Raw genomic sequence first — 6314 nt, forward strand, 5'->3', positions numbered from 1 at the left:
TATCATTCCCAAATGAAACTTTCTTTCCTTTTTCTAAGGCAGTGTATGATTCAAGTTTTTCTTTATCACCTATCATATGCTTCGAACATCCGTTGTCGATGTACCATTGATTTTCCTGTCCTTCTACATAAAATGTTATCCGACATCTTTCTGGTCGAGGTTCCTTTATTCTCCATGTTCTGGTGCTTGAATCTTGTTCCTTTGTTTGTCGAAACCTACTCCTGCATTCAGAGTCTTCATGACCAAAGTTATTACAGATAGAGCATTCAATTTCATTTTCAAGAGCCGAGAAGTTGTTATAGGTCCTTTTTGTAATCCCAACCATACTTCTTTGCTTTTGGGCTTCTCTAGTCATGATTGTTTTGTAGGCCACACATTGAGCTGCTTTGTGACCAAAGTTATGGCAAGAGAAACATTGGCCATTGAAGAAACTTCTGTGATTATCAAATTTACCAATCATATGATTGTGATTTCTATTTTCATCCATTATTGAGGTAAATTGAGAGGATCTTGGCTGATTGTATATTTTGTTCGTCCTTAAGGTGAATTGTCCCTGATTTTTCTGGTAGTCTTTTTTTATTCTTGATTAAATTTGTCCCTGTTTTACCTGGTGATCTCTGTTTGGCTTTTGCTCATATCTTCTTGCAGCATCGAGATAACTCTTCGAGGTGAATGCTTGAGATGTTTCTCCATTATACCCCAGACCTGTCTTAATTAGAGGAGAGCACTGTACATTGATGATCTCATCCAGAGTTTCAGATCCTTTAAAAAATTTAAGATTGAGAGCCTTTGTTTTCTCAATTTCTTTTCGAAGCCCAACAATTTCACATTCTAACTTTTCAAGAGATTGTTTCTTTTCATCAAGTTGGATTTGCAGAGTCTCAATGATCACATTATTTTCTTCTAAGCATGTCTTGAGTCTAGAAATCTCCTCATCATAGCTATCTATATCTAGAGCATCCATGTAATCATCATCTTCAAAAGCCATTAAAAGTTTATAGGGATTACCTCGTTCATCTTCATCGCTATTTGATAGACCATCACTGTCTTCATGGGTGTAATATCTCTTCTTATTTGCATTCTGTTTCTTGTTCCATCTAACAGGTTCCTTTCCCTTGTCAATCTTATCCTTATGAGGACATTTGGCAGCATAGTGACCTACTCTTCCACAAGCAAAACATTTGAAGGGTAACTTACCTCTGAATCTGCCAGTACCTCGTTGAAGATTTCTGACAAAATTTGATTCTTCTTCTTCTGACACGTGACTTGATTCAAGGTACTCTCCTTTGCTTGAAGCCTTGAAGGCAGCTTCTCTCTTATCTGAAGGACCTCCTTTTCTCATTTCATAAGCGGTTAGAATTCCATGCAGCTGTGACATGGTGAGAGTTCGTAGATTCTCCTTTTCTTCTATGGCGGACACTTTAGATTCAAACTTGGTGGACAAGGATCTTAGAACTTTTTCAACCACAATAGCCTCTTTTATTTCTTCACCCAATTTTTTCATGCAGTTAACAATCTCATCTACCCTAAGGAAATAGTTAGCCACACTTTCATCATTATACATTCTGAGATTCTCATACTGAATCCTGAGTGTTGTTGGGAAAAGTATCTATTCAGAATGCCCCTATCCCACTCTAAGGTGTGATAGTGCCTTAGCAACAAACAAGGAAAACTATTTTCATATTCTTCTTTATGAAATGTAAACGAAGAGGAAGGATGTAACTAACCTGTGTCTTTCGCTAGTTTGTTGATCCACTCGCTCTTCTCTTTGTTCGCTTCCCGCTGCCTGCTCCCTCACTGGTCCAGCTTCACCAAGTTCTTGCAAGATCACAGAAGAGGAAAACTACACAAAAGACATAGATTTACATTCATAACTAGCTTAGGATCAGATTTAAGCTAAACATGCATATATAACAAAGCATCATTGGTATACAAGCATATAGGAGAAACTCAAATAGTTTTATTGATATGATAAGAAAGTCCAAGAAGAGATACAACCAAGTGAGTCCCAATCCAGCATCTACCTCCCAGCAAAGGAATCCCTTCCTCACCTCCAACAAAGCATAAATCACCCAATGCACTAATCTCAATCTCAAACCAACAACAATTCTCTGCAAAGTACAAAATTCCAGCCTCTGGATCTCTGGGATAAGGGATCCATATATAGATGTAAGCAAAGAAGATGAGTCAGCTTATGTTTTGACTTGTGGCTTCTCTCTGTCAGTTCTTGTTTCCACTTGGAGGCTGAGAGCCTCTTACTCATCCTTGGTCGAACTCAGTGAGGCAAGTGTCATTGAGGAAGATTCTGAAAGCTTCCAGTGTCTGTACACCTCGTGGAAAGACATTGCCATTTGGCATTTCTCGCTCAGCGCACCCTGGTAGTGCATTTAGGTGCGTTGCAACGCACCTAACTAGTGTACTGGGGTGCATTGCAACGCAGGCAGCTAGTGGAGCATCTGAATTGATCCTAAATTGACTGATTTTGAGTAGTTTTTGGTGGAGAACTTCTGGGAGAAGTTGTCATTGGTTGAACTTGTTCCTTTAGGGGCAGGAACAACACTTTTAGGGACTTTGGATCCCTTGGATTATGGACATTTCATGCTCAAAGCTGTAAGGCACAAAAATGTCTATAACAATTGCCCCCTAAAGTATGAGGCCGTTTATTGGGTGAAATGCTTTATTAGGAGGATCCGAAGTTCTTTCAATGCTGGGAGGAGACCTGTAATAAGATACAATACAATACATTATTTTTCATACTGTTTTCATGATCTAGCTGAGGCGGGCATTCCCATGCTCAGCTTTATAAATTCATTTTTCTGTACATAGAATAGACAATCGTCTGATGGTAGACTAATGATTCTGATGAAATCATCATCCTTTTGGTAGGATGATTATCTATGCTGCAATGTTGTACATGTCAATGTATTTATTTTTCCTGAATATATATCGCAGCCCGAATGGATGAAACTAGATCCGGGGTCTTTAATCTCGTCCGATCTTCACTCTAAGTACAAGTCGATCCATGTGAGAAATGTTTTGAAGTCGAACATGGAAAGACATCGCTTGATTACCAGTCAATGATGTAAACTGTTAACAAGCGCGAGAGGAATCACCGATAATGATAATGACCCTCAAGGTACTGCAGTACAATTTACGTGGTGTGAATAAAGGACTTGGCGTCGAACACCACGCAAAATCTTTCGGTCGAAGGTCATTGATGTATACCTGTCGCGGGAAGTGAGAAACTTGCCATTGAGGCATCCAAGCTTCAAAGTACTGAAGGGGTGTTCCTAGATCAACTTCTTGGATAATGAGCTGATGTCGACAAGAAGCGATCCGTCAAAGGAGGGCCTTAATGTATCCCACATCAGTGACACGGAACGGAGCAAATGATTTTGATGGAGGTGAAAACGATCTGATGATATATGTTTCAGGGTGGCGGTCATGAAAGAATGAAGTATAATGTATGGTAGTGGATGGGACACGGGTGACTTCTCTGGATGACTTCTCTTGAACATATCGGCGACACTTATATGATGGATTGGTAGCATTTACCCAAAATGTGGATGGTATGGCGAGACCATGGTGATGTGACTGGTGAATGAAACAACCCAACCTGACTCAGGCACGGAGCGGAAGTGTCATGTTCAAGAGCGACTTGCTACCAATAAAAGTTCTTTGAGTTTCTTCCAAATTTTTCCCCAGTCATTGCTGACCAGTACCTCTTTATTTTTGTCAAGCTTGAGGAGGATAACATATGCTTGTTCTGTAATTTTCCCTTCAGGCAAACCCATCGCTATGTTTTAATGAGCCTAGCGATAGTGAAACTCGTTCTCTTCTAAAGACAAGTTTGTCGCTATTAATGTTTTTAATGAGTTTAACGACAAAGATAACTCGGTCCTTTTAGGGAGTCTGAAAAGGTACGTAAAGATAACTCCGGAAGTCCTTTTTCATCATCTAATCCCTTAAGTCCGAAAAAGTATAAAACAATACAGAAGGGATGAGTTTTCGATAGTTTTAACGAGCCGAACAAAACAAGCGCTCGATCTTTTTGTGCAATAATCCCTCAGGTCCAAAAAGATTAAAATCTAGAGGAGGGATAGCACTTCCGGTCACTTTAACGAGCTGGAAGGCCAAAACTCGGCAATCTTTTCATATTTTACGAGTCATATGAAAAGAGCTTAAAGAAGACTCGTCTTTTGAGGAACGAGTGATAAACCGGGTAGCAACTGATTCCAGGTAAGGGTTGGAATTTTCCAATCACGGCAGTGTCACAGGGATGGCTAGTGAAATCACTCTTCGCAGTTGTTCCTCAAAATGGGTAAACAATCAAATGGAGGTGAATGATCGGCCAATGGAAAAGTGGAGGTGATGGTGCAAACACGACCAAGGCTTTAATGGCTGATAATGTTACATTCACGGTGGTTATTTACCGGAGGATAGTTCATTTTTTAACGAGCTTAAACGTGGGTTGAAACACTTGCTCGATCTTATGTTTATTTTTTAACGAGCATGAACTATGTGCTAAAACTGCTCGATTAATCCAGTCATATGATAAGAATGTCTCATTTAAGATGCCATTTTTTATGGAGCTTGCGCCTTACAAAGCTTTTCTCCAGAATCCTTTCTTTATGCAAGTTCAGAAACGACTAATCCTATGAGTTTAAAGGGTTAGAGGTCCTAAAAATTTAAAAAATAAATAGCCGCCCCTTGCTTGCACTCCAAAAGGTTTGCATGCCCCCAGGTATAAAATACGATTTCAAGGTTACCCCTCAATTTGCAGATAAAACTTTTTTTCTACCAGGAAAGGCCTACCTCTTTCAGGTTACCAAAGATTGTCTCATTTGCGCAGCAAACAAAACACTTCTTCGATGATGTCTACCGAGATAGACAAAGGTGAGTGACAACGAGCGCCAAACACATAACTTTGACAAAAGAATCTTATTCTAGAACAACCCCTCTTCCAATCACGGATGGGGTACGGACTACTCATATTTTCCGGTGGAAACCTACCCTATACCCAAAGTTTTCCTGCCGAAGCAGACCAGGACGCATGCCCCCTGGGTTCCAGTCATATCCCTCCAAATTACTCGCGCTCATCGGGAGGACGGACCATGGGTTGAGACATTTCTTGCATGAAGAGACCATTTAGGGATGGTATATGACTATTTGCGATGCGTGATCCGGGAAATGAAAGCTGGTCCACGAGCTTGACCACTCTTCCTTCGTGCAGAAAACACATTACTCTAAAGAGTGAGGAGACGATGGCTCCCATGCAATAAATATAGTCTCGTCCAAGGAGTAGGTTATAATCCAAGGGTCCTTGAACGACCATCACGTTCATTTGAACGGTCTTCCCTTTCAATGTGATAGGCACATTGGGGAGGATCCCTAAAGGTCGACTGGTTCCTTTATCAAAGCCTGTCAGATTTCTCATCTCAGGCAAAAGCGATGGCGAACCAAGCGCTTTCCAAGCAATAGAGGAAAGGATACTCACAGATGCCCCCTCATCAATGATGGTGCCAGCCATGACCATTCTGTATATTTGAATGATAATTCGGAATGGTATGCTTGCTGACAAACGGGGTCTGCCTAGTTGGTTCCAGTCGAAGGATACAACTAGGTTGCTTGGTGGTGGGACCGAGTAGACGGCCGGGTATGGCTCTGACGAACTTCCTTCCTGCGATAAAGGAATGGGTGGATTGCCCCCGTGTTCGTTGGAGTCTGTGTTGATGAAGAGAATTTGGATGGTGTCATCTTTATCCTCTTCAGTGACTGTATCATTCGAAGATAAAACCTCTGAAGGCAAGACCGGGTCAACTGCCGCCTCGACCTTTTGACTTTCGTCTGGTATGGATTCAGTTGGTTTATCTTCAATGATAGACACTTCAGCTGACCACTTGAGCGGGCCAGCTGGATTCTCAACTAATGAAGGACTCGGCAAGAGTTTTTTATATCCAGGAGGAAGTCGTAATGGTGAAACTAGACGATCATCCAAAACTCTTTTAGCTTCGTCTAAGAAGGGACAACGGTGGAGGGCATGGTCGCCTTCGTACAGTCTACAGGGAGGTCTAGCCCTCCCTTTTTGTCCTGGAACTTCACTTTCGCTAGTTGACGGTGTGCTTTCAACATGGCCATCAGAGGTTGACGACACCGGATTGTGCAAACGAGGAGACCAGTCCCTTAGTATCCGCGGGATGCAAGGACAATCTCTGTGAAAGTGGTCTCCTATGCAAATGACACATGGCGATTTAGGCCTGGTCAGTGCTGTGTGTGGGTTTTCATTAGATGACACTTGTTTTCCCTTATTTTCC

The sequence above is a fragment of the Pinus tabuliformis genome, chromosome 4_2, assembly GCF_031772625.1.
Source record: "Pinus tabuliformis cultivar Carrire ecotype Pingquan chromosome 4_2, CPIR1, whole genome shotgun sequence".
In the NCBI taxonomy this organism is placed as follows: domain Eukaryota; kingdom Viridiplantae; phylum Streptophyta; class Pinopsida; order Pinales; family Pinaceae; genus Pinus; species Pinus tabuliformis.